This window comes from Sarcophilus harrisii, chromosome 6 (genome assembly GCF_902635505.1).
Source record: "Sarcophilus harrisii chromosome 6, mSarHar1.11, whole genome shotgun sequence".
In the NCBI taxonomy this organism is placed as follows: domain Eukaryota; kingdom Metazoa; phylum Chordata; class Mammalia; order Dasyuromorphia; family Dasyuridae; genus Sarcophilus; species Sarcophilus harrisii.
The window spans coordinates 126,115,459-126,138,948 of NC_045431.1; positions in this window are offsets into that span (position 1 = coordinate 126,115,459).

Here is a 23,490-nt window from a genome sequence, read left to right on the forward strand (position 1 = left end):
ACTGATTTTATAATATGTCTATAAATAATACAATATAAAAATAAAATCAATATAGTATAGTACTTAATTTGCTCTGATTTGGGGTAAGAAGTTCAAGGTTTAAGTTCTGACTCCACTGCCTATTAGCTGTGTGATTATGTGGACAGATCAGTTAAACTTGTAAAGCCTATTTCATTTCTGGGAATACTAATGTTTGCAAATGGCTAACTGAGATTATTATAAAGAATGCATTTTGTGACATGGAAAGTGCTTTATACAATTGTGATCTATTATCAGCTATAAATTTTAATTCATTTTGTTCTTTCCATTTTTCTTATTTCAGAACTATGCAGTTATACCCTCTGGATACTTATAGTACCCACTTCAATTTAGAGATGAAAAAAAAAAAAGAATCGCAGAATTCCTTAACCTCAGAATTGGAACAGACCTCAAGGGCTGTCTAGTTTACTCAACAGGCTTCAAGACCTTGCAAACTCCCTGAGTGAGACTACAGCAGATTAAAATATAATTGGAAAATGTTTAACAAAATAAATAAAAGTACAACAGAGATAATGTTTATTTGTGGTTTTTAAGTGAATATTGGCTTATAAGATCCATTTCTATTTAAGTCTGATACCACTAATCTAGTCTATGCATTATCTGAAAAAAAATTCTCAAATTGACTTTTTCTAAATCACATAGCAGCATGAGCCCAATCTAAAATAAAGGTCTCCTAATTCTAGTTGAGGGCTTTTCTCCAAATATTATATAATAGTGATTTATGGAGAGTCTTTTTCCTTCTTATTTGTACTGGTATTGTCATATATTTCTTCTAATATCTGAAGGCCATAGGGAAAATAAAAATTTATATATAGCATCTATTATTTTTCAGGCATTTTGCTAAGTGTTTTATAAATATGATCTCAGTACTTTTGAAATCAATATCTTTTTCTTTTCTTTAGTAGTAATTTCTGTTCCTACTCACTCAACATTGCTTTCTGCATGGGCAGGTAATGCTATATATAACCAGAGATTGATCAATATATCTGGCCTTGAGCTGGAATGCCTGCTTTCAAGAGAGCTATGATATATTAGTAGAAGCACATTGGAACAACTTTAGACATCCGATAGCTGGTCAAATGAGATCATATTTATAAAACACTTAGCAAAATGCCTGAAAAATAATAGATGCTATATATAAATTTTTATTTTCCCTATGGCCTCCCTTTTCCCATTTTTGGTCTACTAATAACATGCTAATTAGCAGCCTCCTTTATTAACTAGAGTTGCACAATTACATCTGGGAATACATTCAAAAGGCTGAAGATTTTCTCTTGGTTTGACTCTTCTCAAAAGCATATGATCAATTCTTAAAAAGCTTTAAGGACAAAGCTCAAAAGCTGGTCCTCTGGCTACCTTTACCTAACATGTGACCCAAGTCAGAAGTTAAATCCACAACAGGTTTTTCAGATAGCCTCACATGTGTGCTCTAAGAATTCTATCAAGTGTTCTAATTTCAGAACACAGTCCAGTAGCAACTGAGAGGAAGATCCATCTGATTGTGAGTCATGCTTCATCTAGACATGAACTTGGTGGGATCAATGATAGGTAAAAACTGTCCTAAGTGGGTCTGGAACTACTATCCCTAGAGACCAAGAGGTTATAGGGAACAGTGTGGACTAAGATATTGGCGGGGGGGGGGGGGGGGGGGTGTTTTATGTTTATTCCTGCTATATAATTAAAAATTACTTCCTAAGTTAATTGATGTTAATTGTTTAAATGGAACTGAGGTGCTTATTCCCATTGGCATAAATATACATGGAATAGAAATTCTGGCCAAGGGAAGTAGAGAAGAAATGCTAATCTCTTAAACATACCCTTACAACTTTGAGTGGATGACCTAGCAATCTGACCTGGGAAAGTGAACCAGAGAACACTTGCTCCATACATACATAAGATGTGGTTCCAAAACTAGGTAGCAAACTTCCTCTACCATGGTAGATTGGTATCTGCTCTGCAATTTACAGTCTTAGAGAAGAATTGTCTGAGGGCACTTAAAGCTAAAGTGACTTGTCTATGTTAATGCACTCATTATAAGTTACAAGTATGATTTAAATCTAGGACTCCCTGACCACAAGATACCTTTCTGGCTTTGGAAGAACATAGTTATCAAATGAGGGCTATGAATATGAGAACTGAACTTAAAAAAAGTCTTTAATCCTTTATCTATATGTCAAAGTCATGGTCTACCTTTATAAATTAACACATTGTTTCTATAGATGTCATAGATGTTTTTTACATTAATTATGCTTTGCTTTTAATCTAGCTAAAACCTGTTGCTTATAGCTACATACAGAGAAATCTGTCAATCTGTCAATGTATTGGAAGTTGCATTAATGTTGGTATTTCTTTTTTTTGTTGCTGTTTTGTTTTGTTTAGAGGAAGGAATAGGTTATTATTTCAGTTTCTTGTGTTTTTCACTCTCCACATAATTTTATCTGTGAATTTCTGTGATAAATCATAAGATTCTTCTTTAGGAGAACAAACAAAATAATTGATATGAGGAAAAAAATCTTCTTGATATTTCACTTGGATGGAAAAGGTATGTTGATATAAATATACTTTCAAACATCTAATAATAAGGCATAGCATCATGTTGGGATGAGAATTGAAAAAGTTTGCTAGAGAGTTATATTAAACTATCTGATGACATTGCATTCTTTCTGGACTTGATCATTATTTCATCATGAAAAATGACTTTTTTTAAAAAAATCTGAAGAATCACTGATTTGTAAATGAATGTCATAAAAACTGCTATAGTTCTGTAAGGAAGAAAAGGAATTTTAAATTAGTGTTATATTGCAAGTTGAATAGAAAATAAAATACATACTTTGTTTTGACCCAATGGCATATTTAAATTTGGTTTAACCCCCCCAAATTTTTCTCCTTTTGAAAAGTACCACCAACATGTCTGAAATTAACAGCCACTATGTGTGTTTTCTTTTTTCTGCTTTCTTCTCATCTGCAACATTTCCTAATCCTTCATGTCCCTTGTTACTTTGTTTCTGGACTTGTGATTTCATCCTTGAGGGAAACAAATATGGAAACTCTGCAGGTAGAGATTGACAACATTTGTGTAATTTAACTGTTATTTTTGTCACTGAAAAATTAAACTCCTTGGCCTTGACTATAGACCTAGTATCTGGCAGAAGCAGGTTTCCTTCATTCCAAGCCCTCTGAATTCTCGAATTTTACTTGTTACAGAATACTACTTGTATGGAGAATGTGTGGCTTTTTCCTTTATTCCTTACAAATATTCCTCTCCTGCTATTTTCTTCACTAGCTAGTTCCTGAATCATATTACTTTTACAATTAATAAAATAGAATAAGATCTAAAAATTTGGTCATTAAGAAAAGCAATTCTAAAATTGCTGCCAGTCTTAAAGTATGATAACCTTGAAGTAAAGTGATCCAAATTTTAAAAAAATGTTGTTAGTTGAAGAACTTTCTTAAAACATAAATAAGGGCTTCATTGTTATGCCACAATTCTCTTTTTTTGTCCTGACTCAGTTTTCCTAATTATCCTGACTCAGTCCTGCCTTAGTTTTCCTGCTTCTCAGTTCTGCAAAACCTCCCCTCCCTCTTTATCAGAATACTTGAGAGAATATCAGAATGCCTCTCCCCATCCTAAGCTATTAGAATATCAGATTCTGTCTTATCAAGATGCCTCTCCCCATGTCTGGGGTGCCTCCCCCGGATTATGTCATTTCATCTCCGGTGGCTCACCCCATCCTGTCAAAGTCCTGTTCAGCTCTCAGTACCCTGACTCCGCCCTTGCCTCGGTTTACCTTCTGTATCTGAGCCATGTGTATATATGTCTTTGAGAACTCTCATTGTTTGCTGGATTCTTGGAGACAATAGTCTCATTCAGCCCTGGGACCAAACCATGGATCCAATTTGATCCCAGTATATCTCTCCATTTAATAAATTATTAAATACTCTCTAATCTCTATCTTGCTCAGTTTCTCCAGCATTACATCACATCTTCAGAAAGTATTGAAAAAGGTGTTTCTGATATCATAAAATTAATTCAATGCTTCATTGTTTTCTGTGTTCAAAACCTCAACCAACTGGCTGAAGAAAATTTAAGTGCACAAAATCAAAGACAAATGCTCCCAAAAAAACCATATCTCTGCAATTTTTGATGTACTCTGTCAGATTTTTTTTTTTCATAGTTCTCCTTCCTTCAAAAAATGTGAATCTGTTGGATAAAGCTCACTGTGTGAGAAAAAGCCTAGGGCTCTCATTGGAATTGTTAACAGTAGTCCTTGTGTATAATTCAAGTGCCTTGCCCTTTATTATGGCAATAAACTAGCATAGAGTTTTGCATCCATTTGGCCTGATTCTTCTATTAACTGAAAAGATTACATCTATTTGAAGAAAGCTTATTTAAATTTTATATGCTTTTCCTCAAAATTTTCTTCAAAAGTGTAGCTCATCCTTTTCTCCTTTCTGACTATGAAAGAAAAAAGATCCTTTTTCCTCATTAAGTCAAACTTCTTTAGCTGGGTTCTTGATCTATTCCTCTCCTGTCTCTTGGACCTAACTTTATTAATTATCCCCCTTCTCTTATACTTTATTCTCTCTTACAACAAGCTCCTTCTTATCTGTCTACAGATATACACAGGTTTTTGTAATTCTGAAACAGTTTTATTTTATCCCTTCTACCTTATTAAACTACCATCTTATTTCTTTCTTTCTTATTTACGGACAAATTAATGCAATGTAAAAACTACTGTTTCTCTTAGATTCCTTGCAACATGGATTCTTATCTTACCAATCTATTGTAACTATGCTAAAGTCATACAAAACCTCATTATCATACTACCTTAACAGTAACTTTCCAATACAGCCTCAGACCCTTATTAGCTCTATTAACATTGGAAAATCACTTAACTTCTGTCTACCTTAATTTCTTCAAATGCAAAATCAGGCACTTTCTCCTCCCAGCACCTATTTTGCAAGGTTACTGTGAGGATCAAATGAGATAATATTTGTAAAGCTTTTGGTACAATTCTTGGAACATAGGATGGGCTACATGAATGTTTATTCCTTTTACTTTCCATCATGCAATTGATGAGGGGACCTGAAACTGAAGGGGGGGACACTGAAACTCTCTCTCTGAAATTCCTTCAAGTATAAAGTCTTCTTGAATTCTGGCCTCTGTAAAAGACCCTGCCCAAGGAAACAGGACAAACAGGTTCATTCTGTTATCTAGGTGGGGCTAGTGAATCCGGGTTGGAGATTTTAACCCCATTGAATTGGAGATTAGTCTAGAGACACTCATTCAATTCCAAGACTTTCTATTCTGATTCCAGCCCAGGCTGCATCCAGCTCCCATCAAGAGCTGCTAGCTTTGGCTTCTATTATAAAATGAGCCAACTTGTGGCTCGGTCCCTGCAGAGGACTTAACATGCCATGCCATGCTCCCCTTTGCATAGCAGCAACTCTCTGCCCGCTGAAATGATATTCTCTTTCAGTGTTACCCTCTCTTTATTTTTTTCACTTAATTCTTTAACAAGACTTTATACCTCTCTGCCAGGATTTCTCTGCTAGAAACTTTACTTCTTTGCCAGGACTTCTCCACTAGAAACTTTATTTCTCCATCAGGACCTTGCCACCAAGGAATTCAGTCTTTCTATTCATGCATAGCAAAGGCTGACTTCCCAATGCCAATAAGCAACTATTTTTTTTTTATCAGTCTAGCTTTTTGGGTTCATAAATTCCTTTATGAAGGACTTCTGTGCCGCCAGAAGGGGGTTCCCACTACTCCCTACCCTGTGCCAAATTCTAAGGGAATCTCAAGGAGCCAAACCTCTTCATTTGGTTCCTTGACTGGGAACCCTGAAATCTAACCTCATCATTTAACTCCCTGATCACCAGGAACCCTAACCTCATCACAATCATGCCTTCTCCTTGATTTGTATTGCCATTACATTAGCACATTAAATATGTCAGTAACTTCCTAATATTCCCCACTCCTTTATGATCTTTTAGAAACATTTTATACTATTAGTTATTCCTCCTTCTTGATATTGTCACCTACTTTGATTTCTACTTTGGTTTTCTTCTTATTTCTCTAGCTATTCTCCTATCTCAATGTATGCCCCAACCTCTTCTGGAACACCTAAGTTTATTGTTTCCAAATGTGCCTTCCTTGGCCTTCTTTCTATAATCTCTTGTTAGTGATCCCATTTGCTTCTCTGGTTTTAATCACTGTCTGCACATATATGGCTTCCAGGTCATCATCTTCAATTCAGAACTCTCCTTTCTACCTAAATGTTCCATTGGCATGGCAGATTCAAAGATGAAAGGATAATATTTGAAAACAAACTCAGAATTCATTTAGTTTAGCATTTTGTTTTGCATATGAGAAAAATAAGTTTCCAGGAAGGTTATGATTTGTGTCCGTGATTACACAGGAAATAAATGTTACAGGTAGAATTTGAACTAAAGTTTTCTTCAGAGTCAAGTTGCTTAATTTTATACTACAAATGTACCAACCAAAATCATTATCATTTCCCTTAACTCACATCCTTTTTTAAAAACTTTTCAAAGAAACAAACAAACAACAATAGCTTTTAATTGATTACTGGGTAAAGTTCAAATCCCTTTGCCTTCATTCGGAGCTTTCCACCATAACTCACTGTTCTAGGCTTTATTATTACTCTCAATAGAAGAATGACCAGAAAGAAGCACAGATAAGCAGGCCAGCTTTGAAAACTGCAGGTTGAAAACTATATTAAAAAAAAAATCAAGCTGTCCATAATAATTAAGATCTGCAGTCTCATGTAAAATCTTCACATTCTCATCAATCAGTAAATATTTATTAAGTACCTACTAGGGAATATGCACTGTGATAAATGTTATTCTGCCTTATATGTAGATGTGCCTATTTTATTGGTGTTTATTAAGTTCAAAATAAAAATGCATTAAAATAAATTATATTATTTCTTTTCTATCAATGTTGGCTCCAGTGTTGTTATGTTTCCAAACAATATGCTGAGTCTTCCTTCTTTTATGACTTCTTTTGTTCATATTATTCCTTAATGCTAGAATGTCCTCTCTCCTCTTATTTTTTGTTTTATTTTATTTTTTTGCTGAGGCAATTGGGGTTAAGTGACTTGCCCAGGGTCACACAGCTAGAAAGTGTTAAGTGTCTGAGACCAGATTTGAACTTGAGTCCTCCTTGTAACATTCTTATTGGATTTTCTGGTGGTTTTTGGTCCAGCCTTCTTTTCAGTAGAGTAATCGCCACAAGAATAGCCAGGTGTTAAAGTCCAAATCCTTTATTATCTCCTTTGCCTGGTGCTCAGCTAGCTTTCTCTTGGCCTTCAGAGAGGACTTGGTTTCAGTGGAAAAGCTAAGTAGGAGGACAGACCAGCTACCACAAGGCTGATGAAGATGGAAATGAATCTCTCTCTCCTTCCCTCTGAGAGCTTGATCTCCTAGCTTTTATGCTCTATACTGAGTATAAACCAATCATTATATCACTAGGAAACCATTATTTGTTGTAAGATTAAATCAATCATGCTGAACTTAGAGAACTATTAATCATCATGCTAAACTAGATAACCATTGTCTCATTAATTCTGCTGACTTAAAACCTTGTAAGAATCTTTGTTTCAGAGTTCTGGCCCATAACACTCCTGAATTCAGGGCTGGTGCTCTAGACACTACACCAACTAGCTGTCCCCACTCCTCTTATTTATTGTCTAAATTCTTCCCCGTTCATTAATTCAAATGCTATTGTCTCCATAAAGCTTTTTTTTTTTTTTATAACTACAAAAGTTATTTCCTTCTTTAAGTCTCACAAAACACCAATGCATTTCTGAAGGTTTATTTTTTGAAGGAAGAGATAATAAGAGGGGTTAGGATAGAAAAAGAGCCCAGGGGGAAGGCTTGATAGAGAAGATGATATTTGACCTAATACTGTAAATTCCATCAAGACACTGAACATGTCTGATCTAAAATTGGAATATTTCCCAGGATTTAGCACAATATTCTACATGCATTAGGTGCTTGAGAAATATTTGTTAAATCTCTCAGATGGGCTAAAATGACAGGCAAAGATAATGATAAATGTTGGAAAGAATGTGGGAAAACTAAGAACTAATGCATTGTTGGTGAAGTTGAAATGATTGACCATTCTGGAGAGCAATTTGGAATAATGTCCAAAGAGCTGTAAAAGTATGTATACTTTCTAATCCAGCAGTGTCTCTAAAGAGGGAAAAAGACCCATTCGTACAAAAATATTTGGAGCAGCACTGTTTGTAGTGGAAAGGAACTGGAAATTGAATAGATGCCTGTCAATTGGGGAATGGCTAAAAAAGTTCTGGTATTGCATATAATTAATTTTATTGTTCTATAAGAAATGATGAGCAATCTGATTTCAGAAAAGCCTAGAAAGATTTATATGAACTGATGCTGAGCAAAATGAGCAAATCCTAGAGAACAGTGTGCACAGTAATGACAAGATTATGTTGTGCTCAACTATGATGGACTTGGCTCTTTTCAACAATGAAGTGGTTCAAGGTAATTCCAATAGATTTTTGATGGAACTTGCCATCCACATCAAGAGTGAAAGAATTATGGAGACTGAATGTGGATCAAAATGTAGTATTTTCATATTTGTTGCTGTTTGTTTCTTTGCTTTTCTCTTTCTTTCTTATGTTTTTCCCTCTTTGATCTGGTTTTTCTTGCACATCATGATGAATATGGAAATATGTTTAGAACAACTGCACATTTTTATTTATTTTCATTATTTATTTATTTTTGCTTTTTATTTACAAGATATATGCATGGGTAATTTTTCGGCATTGACAATTGCAAAACCTTTTGTTCCAATTTTTCCCCTCCCCCAGATGGCAGGTGGACCTATACATGTTAAATATGTTAAAGTATAAGGTAAATACTATTAATATATGTATACATGTCCATATAGTTATTTTGCTGCAAAACGAATCAGATTTGGAAATAGTATACAATTAACCTGTGAAGGAAATAAAAAATGCAGGCAGAACAAAATTGAAGATTGGGAATTCTATGAAGTGGTTCATATTCATTTCCCAGAATTCTTTTGCTGGGTATAGCTGGTTCAATTCATTATTGAACTTCTATTAGAACTGATTTGGTTCATCTCATTGTTGAAGAGGGCCACATTTGTAAGAATTGATCATCATATAGTATTCATCATATAATGATCTCCTGGGCCTGCTCATTTCACTCAGCATCAGTTCATGTAAGTCTCTTCAGGCCTTTCTGAAATCATCCTGCTGGTCATTTCTTAAAGAATAATAATATTCCATAATATTCATATACCACAATTTATTCAGCCATTCTCTAATTGATGGGCATGCACTCAGTTTCCAGTTTCTGTCCACTACAAAGAAGGCTGTCACAAACATTCTTGCACGTACAAGTCCCTTTCCTTTCTTTAAGATCTCTTTGGGATATAAGCCCAGTAGTAACATGCTGGATCACAGGGTATGTACAATCTGACAACTTTTTGAGCATAGTTTCAAATCACTCTCCAGGATGGCTGGATGTATTCACAACTCCACCAACAAAGTATCAGTGTCCTAGTTTTCTCACATCCCCTCCAACATTCTGAATTATATTTCCTTGTCATTCTAGGCAATCTGACAGGTGTATAGTGGTATCTCAGAGTTGTCTTAATTTGCATTTCTCTGATTAATAATGACTTGAAGCATCTTTTCATATGGCTGGAAGTTTCTTCCTCTGAGAATTGTCTGTTCATATCCTTTTACCATTTATCAATTGGAGAATAGCTTGATTTCTTATAAATTAGAGTCAATTATCTATATATTTTGGAAATGAGGCCTTTATCAGAACCTTTCACTGTAAAAATGTTTTCCCAGAAAGCTGCGACACTGATGCGTTATTGGTGGAGTTGTGAACGAATCCAACCATTCTGGAGATCAGTCTGGAATTATGTTCCAAAAGTTATTAAACTGTGCATACCCTTTGATCCAGTAGTGCTACTACTGGGTTTATACCCCAAAGAGATATTAAAGAAGGGAAAGGGATCTGTATGTGCCAAAATGTTTGTGGCAGCCTTATTTGTAGTAGCTAGAAACTGGAAAATGAATGGATACCCATCAATTGGAAAATGGTTGGGTAAATTGTGCTATATGAATGTTATGGAATATTATTGTTCTGTAAGAAATGACCAGCAGGATGAATACAGAGAGGCTTGGAGAGACTTACATGAATTAATGCTGAGTGAAATGAGCAGAACCAGGAGATCATTATACACTTCAACAACCATACTGTATGAGGATGTATTCTGATGGAAGCGGATCTCTTCGACAAAAAGAAGATCTAATTCAGTTTCAATTGATCAATGATGGACAGAAGCAGCTACACCCAAAAAAAAGAACCCTGGGAAATGAATGTAAACTGTAGTTTTGTTTTTCTTCCCAGGTTATTTTTATCTTCTGAATTCAATTCTTCCTGTGCAACAAGAGAATTGTTTGGCTCTGCACACATATATTGTATCTAGGATATATTGTGACATATTTAACAGGTATAGGACTGCTTGCCATCTGGGGGAGGGGTGGAGGGAGGGAGGGAAAAAGTCAGAACAGAAGTGAGTGCAAGGGATAATGTTGTAAAGAAATTTTTTTAAAAGAAAAAATACTTAAAATAATAAAAAAATGTTTTCCCAGTTTATTGCTTCCCTTCTAATCTTGTCTGCATTAGTTTTGTTTGTACAAAAACTTTTCAATTTCATATAATCAAAATTTTCTATTTTGTGATCAATAATGATCTCTAATTCTTCTTTGGTCATAAATTCCTCCCTCTTCCACAGGTCTGAGAGGTAAACTACCCTATGTTCCTCTAATTTATTTATAATCTCATTCTTTACGCCTAGGTCATGAACCCATTTTGACCTTATCTTGGTTTATGGTATTAACACTGTGTGTGTCAATGCCTAGTTTCTGGTATACTAATTTCCAGTTTTCCCAGCAGTTTTTGTGAAACAGTGAGTTCTTGTCCCTAAAACTGGGGTTTCTGGGTTTGTCAAACACTAGATTGCTATAGTTATTTGACTGTTTTGCCCTTTGAACCTAACCTATTCCACTGATCAACTAGTCTATTTCTTAGCCAATGGTTTTGATAACCACTGCTTTATAATATAATTTGAGATCTGGTACAGCTAGGCCATCTTCATTTGATTTTTTTTTCTTTAGTTTCCTTGAAATTCATGACCTTTTGTTTTTCCATATGAACTTTGTTGTTATTTTTTCTAGTTCATTAACATATTTTTTTGGGAGGCTGATTGGTATAGCGCTAAACAAATAGATTAGTAGAATCTCTGGGATTTTCCAAGTACACAATCATATCATTAGCAAAGAGTGATAATTTCATTTCCTCATTACCTACTCTAATTCCTTTAATCTCTTTCTCAACTCTTATTGACAAAGCTAGCATTTCTAATACAATATTGAATAGGAATGGTGATAGTGGGCAACCACTACTTCATTCCTGATCTTATTGGGAATGGTTCCAGTTTATCCCCATTACATATGATGCTTACTGATGATTTTAAATAGATGCTACTAATTGTTTTAAGGAAAAGTCCATTTATCCCTATATTCTCAAGTGCTTTTTAATAGGAATGGATATTGGATTTTATCAAATGCTTTTTCTGCATCTATTGAGATGATCATATGGTTTTTGTTAATTTGGTTATTGATATGGTCAATTATACTAATAGTTTTCCTAATATTGACCCAGCCCTGCATTCCTAGTATAAATCCTACTTGATTATGGTGTATTATCCTGGGGATGATTTTCTGTAGTCTTTTTGCTAATATCTTATTTAAGATTTTAGCATCAATATTTATTAGGGAGTTTGGTCTATAATTTTTGTTCTCTGTTTTCAACCTAACTGGTTGAGGTATCAGTGCCATGTCTGTGTCATAAAAGGAATTTGGTAGGAGTTCTTCATTACTTATTTTTTTCATATAGTTTATATAATATTGGAGTTAATTGTTTTTTAAATGTTTGGTAGAATTCACATATAAATCCATCTGGTCTTGGGGATTTTTTCTTAGGGAGTTGATTAATAGCTTGTTCTATTTCTTTTTCTGAAATGGGAATATTTATGCAATTTACTTCCTCCTCTGTTAATTTGGGAAGCCTATATTTTTGGAGGTAGTCATCAAGTTCATTTAGGTTATCAAATTTATTGGCATAAAGTTGGGCAAAGTAACTCCTTATTATTGCTCTATTTTCTTTTTCATTGGAAAATTCTTTTTTAATTTTTAAGACTAACAATTTGATTTTCCTCTTTCCTTTTCTAATCAGATTTACCAAAGGTTTATATATGTTATTGTTTTTTTTTCATAAAACCAACTCTTAGTTTTATTTATTCATTCAATAGTTTTTTTTTTACTTTCAATATTATTAATTTCTCCTTTTAATTTTAGAATTTCCAGTTTAGTATTTGATTGGGAGTTTTTAATTTGGTCTTTTCCTAGCTTTTTAAGTTGCAAGCCCTACTCATTGATCTTTTCTTTCTCTATTTTATTCAAGTAAGCCTCTAAAGATATAAAATTTCCCCTTATTACCACTTTGATTGCATCCCACAAATTTTGGTATGATGTCTCATCATTGTCATTATTTTGGGTGAAATTAATTGTGTCTATAATTTGCTGTTTCACCCAATCATTCTTTAAGATGAGATTATTTAGTTTCCAATTACTTTTTGGTCTATTTACCCCTAACTTTTTGTTCAGTGTAGTTTTTATTGCATTGTGATCTGAAAAGATAACATTTACTATTTCTGCCTTCCTGCATTTAATTTTGAGATCTTTACATCCTAATATATGGTCAGTTTTTGTATAAATTCCATGAACTGCTGAGAAAAAAGTATGCTCCTTTCTGTCTCCATTCAGTTTTCTCCAAAGATCTATCATACCTAAATTTTCTAATATTCTATTTACCTCTTTAATTTCTTTCTTTTTTTTGTGGTTTGATTTATCTAATTCTGAGAGTGTAAGGTTCAGATCTCCCACTATTATAGTTTTGCTGTCTGTTTCTTCTTGCAACTCTCTTAACTTCTCCTTTAGGAAGTTAAATGCTATACCACTTGGTGCATATATGTTTAGTATTGATATTGCTTCATTGTCTATGCTACCCTTTAGCAAGATCCAGTTTCCTTTCTTATGTCTTTTAATTAGATCAATTTTTGCCCTTTGATCTTTTAATGTGTAAGTGGCTAGATCTTGAGTGATCCTTATTGTGGCTCCCCGGTAGTTGAATTTTTTTTTTCTGGCTGCTTGTAATATTTTTCCTTAGTCTGATAGTTCTGAAATTTAGCCATAATATTCCTTGGAGTTTTTATTGTATCAGGTGTTCAATGAATTCTTTCAATGCCTATTTTACCTTCTGATTCTATTACATCTGGGCAGTTCTCTTTGATGTTTTCTTGTAAAATAATATCTAGGCTCTTTTTTTCATTATAATTTTCAGGAAGTCCAATAATCCTCAGATTATCTCTCCTAGATCTATTTTCCAGGTCTATTGTTTTACCAAGTAGATATTTAACATTTTTTCTAATATTTCATTTTTTCCATTTTTATTATACTATTATAGTTTTTCTGTCTATTTCTTCTTGCAACTCCCTTAACTTCTCCTTTAGGAAGTTAGATGCTATACCATTTGGTGCATATGTGTTCAGTAATGATACTGCTTCATTGTCTGTGCCACCCTTTAGCAAGATATAGTTTACTTCCTCATCTGTTTTAATTAGATCAATTTTTGCTTTTGCTTGATCTGAGATAAAGATGGCTACCCCTACTTTTTTGACTTCATCTGAAGCATAATAGATTCTGCTCCAGCCTTTTACCTTTACTCTGTATGTATCTCCCTGCTTTAAATGTGTTTCCTGTAAACAGCATATTGTAGGATTCTGACTTTTGATCCAGTCTGCTAACTGCCTCCACTTTATGGGAGAATTCATCCTATTCACATTTATGGTTAAAATTACTAATTCTGTATTTCCTGCCATCTTATTATCCCCAGATTATGCTTTTCTTTTTCTTGTCCCCCCCCCCCCCTTTACTCCCTTTTCCAGTATTAAACTTATGGACACCATTTCCTTCATGCAGCTCTCCCTCTTTAGAATCCCTCCCATCCCCTTTGAATACCTTCCACTTTCTTGTACCTTTCCCTTATTACTCTTTTCCTTTTCTCTTTTCCTCTCCCACTTTTTAATGAGGTGAGAGAAGTTTCTCTGTAAACCAAATATGTCAATTATTTTCTCTTTGAACCAACTCTGATGAGAGTAAGATTCACACAATGTTCCTCTTCCTCTCTAAATTCCCTCAGATATGATAGATTTCCTTTGCCACTTTGTGTTTCCCTCCTTTTATCTCCCCTTTTCTTTTATTCTGATACTATCCCCTTTCCATTTCTACTTCCCTTTTTTATGTTATATCAGTAACATCAAATTATACATGTATTCTTTATGTATATCCATAACAGAAATACAGTTCTAAAGAGTTCTTTTTACCTTTTTTGCTTCTCTTGAGTTCTATGGTTGGAGATAAATTTTTTTTTTAGTTCTGATTTTTTCCTTAGAAACAAATAGAATTCATCTGTTTCATTAAATGTCCATCTTCTTCCCTGGAAGAAAATGCTCAACTTAGCGGGGTAATTTATTCTTGGCTGCATTCCAAGTTCTTTTGCCTTTCAGAATATCAGATTTACAACTTTTGAAAAAAGAAATGTTTGTTGAATTGAAAGAATTAGTAAAAAATCTAGGTAACATATGAGAAAATCCTGATAAACTCCTACACTATTCAGACATGCAAAAATGTTTTAAAAGGCGTTTGCTCTGGGATAATTAATATGGCAATGGTGGATAGTGATAAGGATGAAGTCAAAATAGATCTGAGTTCAAGACCTACCTCAAATAGTTGCTAGCTCAGTGGTATTAAAGAAAGGAACTCTGAAGTAAGCCACAGATTTATAATAGCACTTATTGTTTGAGAAACATTTGTAATGGAGAGAAAAGTTTGCAAGGGAGGAGAGAGAGAGAGAGAGAAAGAGAGGAGAGAGAGAGAGAGAGAGAGAGAGAGAGAGAGAGAGAGAAAGAGAGAGAGAGAGGACAAAGGAGAGAGAGAGAGAGAGAGAGAGAGAGAGAGGGGGAGAGAGAGAGAAAGAGAGAGAGAGAAAGAGGAGAGAGAGGAGAGAGAGAGAGAGAAGAGAGAGAGAGAGAGGAGAGAGGGAGAGAGAGAGAGAGAGGAGAGAGAGAGAGAGAGAGAGGAGAGAGGGGAGAGAGAAGAGAGAGAGAGAGAGAGAAGAGAGAGAGAGAGATAGAGAGAGAAAAGAGCGAGAGGAGAGAGAGAGAGAAGAGAGAGAAAGAGAGACAGAGAAAGAAGAGAGGAGAGAGAGAGAGAGAGAGAGAGAGAGAGAGAGAAAGAGAGAGAGAATTCTTAGTTTTTCAAAAGGAGAGTAGAAAAGGGTGAAATAGTAATAGTTTCTAGAGAGTGAGATTTAGGGGAGAAGAGCTCTGTAGACACAATAAGCCAGGGAAAAAGATGTTTAGAAAGTCCCAAGGAAAGTTTTGAGTCTGTAGCTGCAGCTCAAAGCTGTTTCTGAGTTGGTCAAGGCTGATTCTGTGGTTTCTGGCAGCTGATGCTATCTCCAAATTTGGCTGAATTTCACTTGCAAAGGATCATTGTTATGGCAAGATGCTCTGAATCTTAGAAATCCTTCTGATTAATTGGTTGTTGGGTACTCCCATAGTCCTGTTTCTTGTAAAGACGGGAAGTTTCAAAATATTTAACAAGTTAGTATATTTGTTAAAGAGCTTATGTTAACAGTGGCTCTGTGAAAATCACTTAACCTCTTCTTCAACTTTCCTAATTTGTAAAAGAGGGGAAATTAATAATAATGCCCACCCTTGTTTTGAAGGAAAGACAAAGAATATATATTCATTGATTTGTAAGCCTTAAAATCATCATACAAATATCAGTTACTTTTATAAAGATATATATGAAACATATTTACATATACACATATTTCTATTTGTGTTTGTATATACACACATACATGTAATAAATAAATGTATTATATTCTACTTGTTTTTTCCAAAATGCTACAAGACTATTTTATATAGCAAACCATGGTCTGTATTTCAGTGAATGAATGAATGAATGAGCCATATTTATGGCTCATTTATGAATTTTTTTATTAAGTGCTAAGCACGGTGCTAAGTACTAGAGATAAAAATAGAAAATCTAGAAAGTCTCATTTTCAAGGAGTTCATATTCTAATTGGGGAGAAACAAGATATAAAAGATACACAAGAAAGTTATTCTGCAGGAAAAACCTGAAAGTCCTATGCTTGTAATAGAGAAGAAAATGGCAAAGGCTAGTGGTATGTAGGTTATACTATTGAGTCAGATAGCAATGATGAAATTTTGTGGGATAGAGAGGCAGGATAGGCAATAAGGTGTAAAGGACTTTGATAAGAAATGGCAGAGCAGATGTTAAGTCCTGGTCATTCAAAACTCATTGAAATGGATTGTCTCTTCCAAGCTATGTGAGCATTCAAACAGCTCAGATACAGTTTGGGTGCTCTTGTTTGGGGAAGGGAGAGAATGAGAAAGACAAAAGGGAAAGGTATTCCCTGAAGGTAGTTCCCTGATGGTATTCCTGCCATCAGACTGTTCTGAGTTTTATGTAAGTGGACTACATGAAAGAACAAAACTGTAGCCCAAATGTAGGAATAGTTAGATGTGAGTTCTGATCATGGCTATGCAATAGTTATAGAAGGAGATGCCCTTAGATAAGACATTTCAAGATAAATATGTAATGTTAGATTGCAAAAATATACATAAAGATATATAGACATTATGATACTTTTGACTTCTTGTTAAATATTTACTAGCATATATGCCTATTTTTTTCTATTCCACTGCCCCTTTCCCCCTTCATCCCACTCCACTTATAGGTAGGATCATTTAATAACAGCTTTAGAACCAAGAAAATGAGGGAAGGTTTTTAAAGATCTTTTCTGATATATAATGACTGTGTGACCTTGGTTTATACTCTAGTACTTATCTGAACAATACTCTAAGTGATGGATTAAACAAATGTTCTCTGAGATCCTGTGTAGCTTTACTTACTTCTAAGAGCATATTAATCCTTTATGATAGAGAATTCTAAAATATCTTTAAATGTCTGACTGATTACAGAACTTAAAAAAATTAGATTTCCCTTTAGGTATCAAAGGAATCTCTTGTCTTAGAACAATTCTGTAGCTTCAGAACACTGTCCCAGAATAAGTGGAGGTTCTTTACATACCATCACCAAAACTTGGTGTAAGAAAGACCAAAGTCCATATTACAAATTGGCTACTGAATAAGTAATCTAAGGCTAGATTATGTCTATTAAAAAGATTTTAGAATGTTTGACCATATTTTTTCACATAGATAGAACATGTCTCACACTATCAAAAGCTTCTCAGAAAACAAATCACCTATATCCTATAGCCTACTGGAACAAGTAATGCTAAAGCATTTTGGGGAAAATTAGTTTCTAGGATACTCATTTTGTATTTACATCATGATATCTACAATTGCTTAGTGTACTAATTTATGAATATAGTTTACTTTGTAAGCTCGATGAAGGAGATAAAAGAGCAGGAACATCTCTGTACACTTAGAAAGCTAGCAAAAAGTATTTTTACTCTTTCAAATTCTATAGCAGACCCATTCTCTAGTTTCTGAAGATTTGAGAGTACATCATGGAAAAGATAAGGCCATTATACCTTCATTAATTTGAAAGGTCTTGTAATGCCAGAGAAAGTGAGGCAAGACAGAAATTAGAGGTTTTTAATAATTTAATAGTGGAGTATTTGGACTGGCAAAGCCATACTAGCAATAGCCATAGTCAGCCAGCTGGATTGGACTCTTGTCTCAAAGCATTCAGCAATGAGCAATTCCAGAAACTTTTGTAGGGCTCCAGCCATCAGAGAAACAAAGGCAAGGGAAGGGCAGAGCACTGGGTGAGTAGAAATTCCAGGAAAGGACCATAAATTCTGATAAGTTGGGAGTAAAGAAGGTGGTTAAACAGGAGACAGGAAGTCTGGGTCAGAAAGATACCCAACTATTTGAGATAAGCCATCTGGAGATGTATGACTCTTTGGCATGCCAGAGTGGCTAGATCTCTGCAGCCCTACTTATCTTCCTAATGGCCCAGGAAGGGGAGGGGGTTGCCACCAGGGAAACTAAGACAGAACAATTCAGGAAAACTGAGGCAGGGAAACTGAAGTATTACATTTCAGGGAAACTGAGGCATTACAGTGTTAGAATCCTAGTGTTAACTCAGTTGATGGAAACAATGTTGTGTGCTTAAGATTTACACCTTTGGGAGAATTCACACATTAGAGCTCAAACCTTTGAGAGTTCACACATTGGAGTTCACAAGTTCGGGAGATTCACAAGTCAAAAACCCACAATCCCATTCTCTTAGAGGAGGAGTCAGTCTTTGTGTTCACACCTTTAAGAGATCATATATAAGAAGCTCTTAGAGTTTCAGTCAGTTGGTCAGTTCAGAAGATCGCCAGGAGTCAGAGTTGAGCTAGAGGCGGAAGCTGGCAGAGGCAAAAGACTAGCAACAAGAGCTCTCAGAACCGAGAGACAATAAAAGACTGTACTTAAATCCCTGGCTGCATTTGAGGTGTACTTAGAACTGAAACTAAGGCTGCCTCCAGAAAACCTCCCCAAGAAACCTGCACCCAGAGAGAATGATCATATATTATAAAAAACAAAGAGAACACCACATTTTGGCACCTGAATGTAGAACTGACAGGACCCTGATTTCAGTGGAAAAGCCTCTGATCCTTATTTCAGTGGAAAAACCTCTGCCCCTATTTCAGTGGAAAAGTCTCCTCAACCCAGAAATTCGGGTAAGTACACAAAGAAATTTTTTAAAAAGAATTAAAGTAGAATTTCAGCTAAGATGGGACAGATGTTTAGAAAACAGCTTTCTGTTTCTGTTCAAGGAAAATGTTTAGAGAGCATTGTCAAGGTTATGAAAAGCCAAGGTTTGATTATAATTTTGCAGCAGATCACTGAACTTTTAGAAACTGTAAAGCACATATGGCCTTGTTTCTCTATGGAAAAAGAATTGGATCTAGAGGAGTAGAAATCAGTAGGAGAGGATCTTTGTCAATTCTACAATAAAAATAGACCTGACTCAATTTCCAAAGACAGACTTGATACATATAATTTAATAAAACACCATTTAGGAAATTATATAAGTGTTAGAATAAGGTAAAAGAAAAAAGAACAGGAGGGGGAGGTACCAACTAAACTAGGTGAAAAGGAGAAAGAATCAGATAAGAATGGAGTTAAATACAATTTTGAGTGTGATACTTCACAGCAGAAGAAATCAGATCATTCTACATCTCACGACCCTCCCCCCTCAATTAACCCTTCATGGATGGAGGGAGAAGGAGGAGGGGGAGAGGCAGTAATGCAATCAGAACCACCTATTAAGGAGCCTGTGACAAGATTAGAAAAGGCATTAATTAAGGCAAACAATGAAGGACAAGATGTATCTGATTTTATAAATGCATACCCTGTGATCGAAGAGCTTGACTCTTCAGGTCAAAAAGGGAGAAGATACACTCCTTTTAATTTGGAAAAAATTAAGGATTTGAAAAAGGGTTGCACTCTTTATGGGCCTACAGCCTCTTATGTTAAAAATGTTACTAGATAATTTGTTTTATGAAATCTTAACCCCAAATGATTGGAAATCCATAGCTAGGACATGTTTAGAATCTGGACAAAAGTTGTTGTGGCTTTCAGAGTTTCATGAATTATGTAGGATTCAAGCCCAATGCAATAGGCAAACAGGAGCAAATCACAACAAATCACTTTTGACCAACTAGCTGGTGAAGGTCAGTATGGAGAGAATTCAGAACAGATTTATTATCCCATACCTGTGTATGAGCAAATTTCTAAGGCTACAATAAAAGCTTGGGGTTCCCTCCCAGGACAAAAAGATCGAGGGGAAACCTTCACAAAAATAGAGCAAGGTCCCAATGAACCTTTTGCAGATTTTGTGGGACGTTTGCAAATAGTTATAACAAGAACCATTGGAGATAATGCAGCTACAGAAATAATGACCAGACATCTGGCTAAGGAAAATGCCAATGAGGTTTGCAAAAGAATTATATGGGGGCAAGACAAAGATGCTCCCTTAGAGGAGATCATAAGATGCTGTGCCACAGTGGGCACAAATGCTTATTATACCTAAACTATGATGAACATGGGAAGACAGGGTCCCTCATGGCAAGGGACTCATCAATATCTTCAGTGTGGAAAAGTTGGATATCTTAGAGCTCAGTGTAGATATGGAGATAGAGTGAGAAGACAGGGTGAGAGAAAACCCAAAACCCCATGTCCAAAATGCAGCCGAGGCTTTCACTGGGCCTCTGAATGTAGATTGACACAGGGAAATGAGAGGCAGGGTTAGGGTTAGAGTTAGTAATTGCCAGTTGATAAGGAGAAATCCCCAAAGTGGTAAATAGAAGGGAATTAGATAGGTTAACTGCCTGGGAGAGAGGGTTTGCTTATGTTCCTAGAGATAGAGAAGGAAACAGATGGAGAAGGAAACAGATGGGTGGCAATGAGCACCTGGAGAGAGACAGAAAGAGAGAAAAACCTCAAAATAAAGGAGAAGATCTAAAAGGTATCTGACACTGAAGGAGCATAGATGATAATGAGAGACTGTTAAAAGAACTTTAAAATCTTCAGGAATCATTGGATTCCCTAACACAAGATGAGACTGTTTCAAGGACTTGAAAACCAGCAGGAATCATTGGATTCCTTGCGATGAAAAATTGTTGATGAGACTATGGCAGTACTTCAAAGCTTGCAAGAATTATTGGATTCCTGGCACTTGAACTAATGGATATTGGATTCCTTTTGGACTATTTCTAGGACTTATGGACATGTATAAATTCTCATGTTGATTGATGTTATTTGTTACATTACTACTAGCCTGTGTTATATTGCTATGTGCTTATGTAATTATGTGTAATGCCTCCCATATTGATGGATTTATGTATACCTGTCTCAAATGAGCCTCTTTAAAAACCTGCTAATCTGATTTGATTTCCCATTTCCTTTGGTGTTTTCAAGTCCCTTCCTGAGATGTCAGGGAGGGTGTGACCACCTCCTTTTTATGGTATTTTCACTTCTTTTTTGAGCAGTCAGGGAAGGCATGGTCACCTTCTTTTTTGGGGTTCTCACCTCCTTGAGAAGTCAGGGAGGTCATGACCACCTATGTTCTAAATCAAAAGAAAGTGGGAGATGTTAGAATCCTAGTGTTAACTCATTAGAGTTGATGGAAACAATGCTTGTGTGCTTAGGATTTACATCTTTGGGAGAATTCACACATTAGAGCTCAAACTTTTGAGAGTTCACACATTGGAATTCACAAGTTCAGGAGATTCACAAGTCAGAAACCCACAATCCCACTCTCTCAGAGGAGGAGTCAACCTTTGGGTTCACACCTTTAAGAGATCATATATAAGAAGCTCTTAGAGTTTCAGTCAGTTGGTCAGTTCAGAAGATTGCCAGGAGTCAGAGTTGAGCTAGAGGCAGAAGCTGACAGAGGCAAAAGACTAGCAACAAGAGCTTTTAGAACCAAGAGACAATAAAAGACTGTACTTAAATCCCTGGCTGCATTTGAGGTGATTATTACTTGGAACTGAAACTAAGGCTGCCTCCAGAAAACCTCCCCAAGAAACCTGCATCCAAAGAGAACAATCATATATTATATATAAAAAAGAGAACACCACATTTGGCGCCAGAACATGGAACTGACAGGACCCTGGTTTCAGTGGAAAAACCTCTGACCCTATTCCAGTGGGAAAGTCTCCTCAACCCAGAAATTAGAGTGAGTTACAACAAAGAAATTTTGTTAAAAGAGTTAAAGTAGAATTTCAGCTAAGATGGGACAGATGTTTAGAAAACAGCCTTCTGTTTCTGTTCAAGGAAAATTATTCTTTCTTCTCTATTTCCCTTAGTATTTCTATTTCTTTCTTTAAAATACACTTATTTCTCTCTTTTCCAGGCTTGTCAGCTTTCCAGAAATGTACACAATAGAGGCATAGTTCCCTGGAGGTAATAGGCCTAAACTATTTTTTCTATTATTATGTATTATTCTTTCTCCATTTCTCATAGATCCACAATACAACATGCTTGCTTTTCCTAGCTTTGGTAGAGAAGCAGGAATAAATGGATTTACAGTATTTCAACACAAGAGCCCCTTGTCTGTATTCAGTTATAAGTCCCAGACATAAGCTTAAGAATATATTCATTTATCATTGTTGTTGCTATGCAGTCATTTAAGTCATGTTTTCCTATTTGTAAATATATTTCAGGTTTTGGGGGGGCAAAGATCGAGGAATTGCTTGCCATTTCTGAGTTTTCCAGCTCATTTTATACATGAAGACACTGAGGTAACCAGGGTTAAATGACTTGTTAGATCATACAGCTAGTAAGTAAGTAGAGGTCAGATTTGAACTCAGGAACATGAGTTTACATACTCTATTCATGTCTTCACCTACCTACCTTCATTTATCATTAGGAACTTATACATTGGTAATATAAAGTTTAAAAAAATGAAAGAAAAAAATTGGATTTGGAATCAGTGAGTATAGATTTGGAAGCAGAAGGGACATTAGCAGTCATCTAGTAATAGGATAGATCTGAAAGAGACCTTAAAGGCCAATGTTCTGATTTTACAGATGAGAAAACTAAGAATACTCTGAGATTCAAAAAATTGAAGAGGGGGCAGCTAGTTTGTGTAGTGGATAGAGCACCAGCCCTTAAAGTCAGGAGGACCTGAGTTCTAATGTGGTCTCAGGCACTTTTAACACATCCTGGCTAAGTGACCTAGGTATTACTTAACCTTAATTGCCTCAGGAAAAAAAAAAAAAAAAAAAAAGGTATTTGCCCAAAGGCTTACCGGTAGGAAGAATCAGAGGCAAAATTTGAATTTCAGTTATTTGAATCCAGAATCAAAGTTTTATGCTGTGTATTATACTTGAATCTAGAGGGAATAAGTTCAAATCCCTAGCTATTTCTCCCCCATCTCCTATTACCAATGTTATAATGAAAAAGTAATTTAACTTCTTTGGACCTCACTCTCCTTATCTGCAAATAAGAAGGGGCTAAATTAGTTCTCCTTTCCAGCTCTGAAATAATGATGATTTTATGAAAACAATCTGTTTTCATGACATTTTGAAAATATAGTGGCACAAATTTAAATCCTGGGCATTGCTAGAATGTTGCAAAAATGTGAATCATACAGTTTGGGAAGAAGTTATTTACACATTCTGTGAAATTCCAAAGTTGATGTTTCACTTGGAAAAAAAAATTGTTAGGGTGAC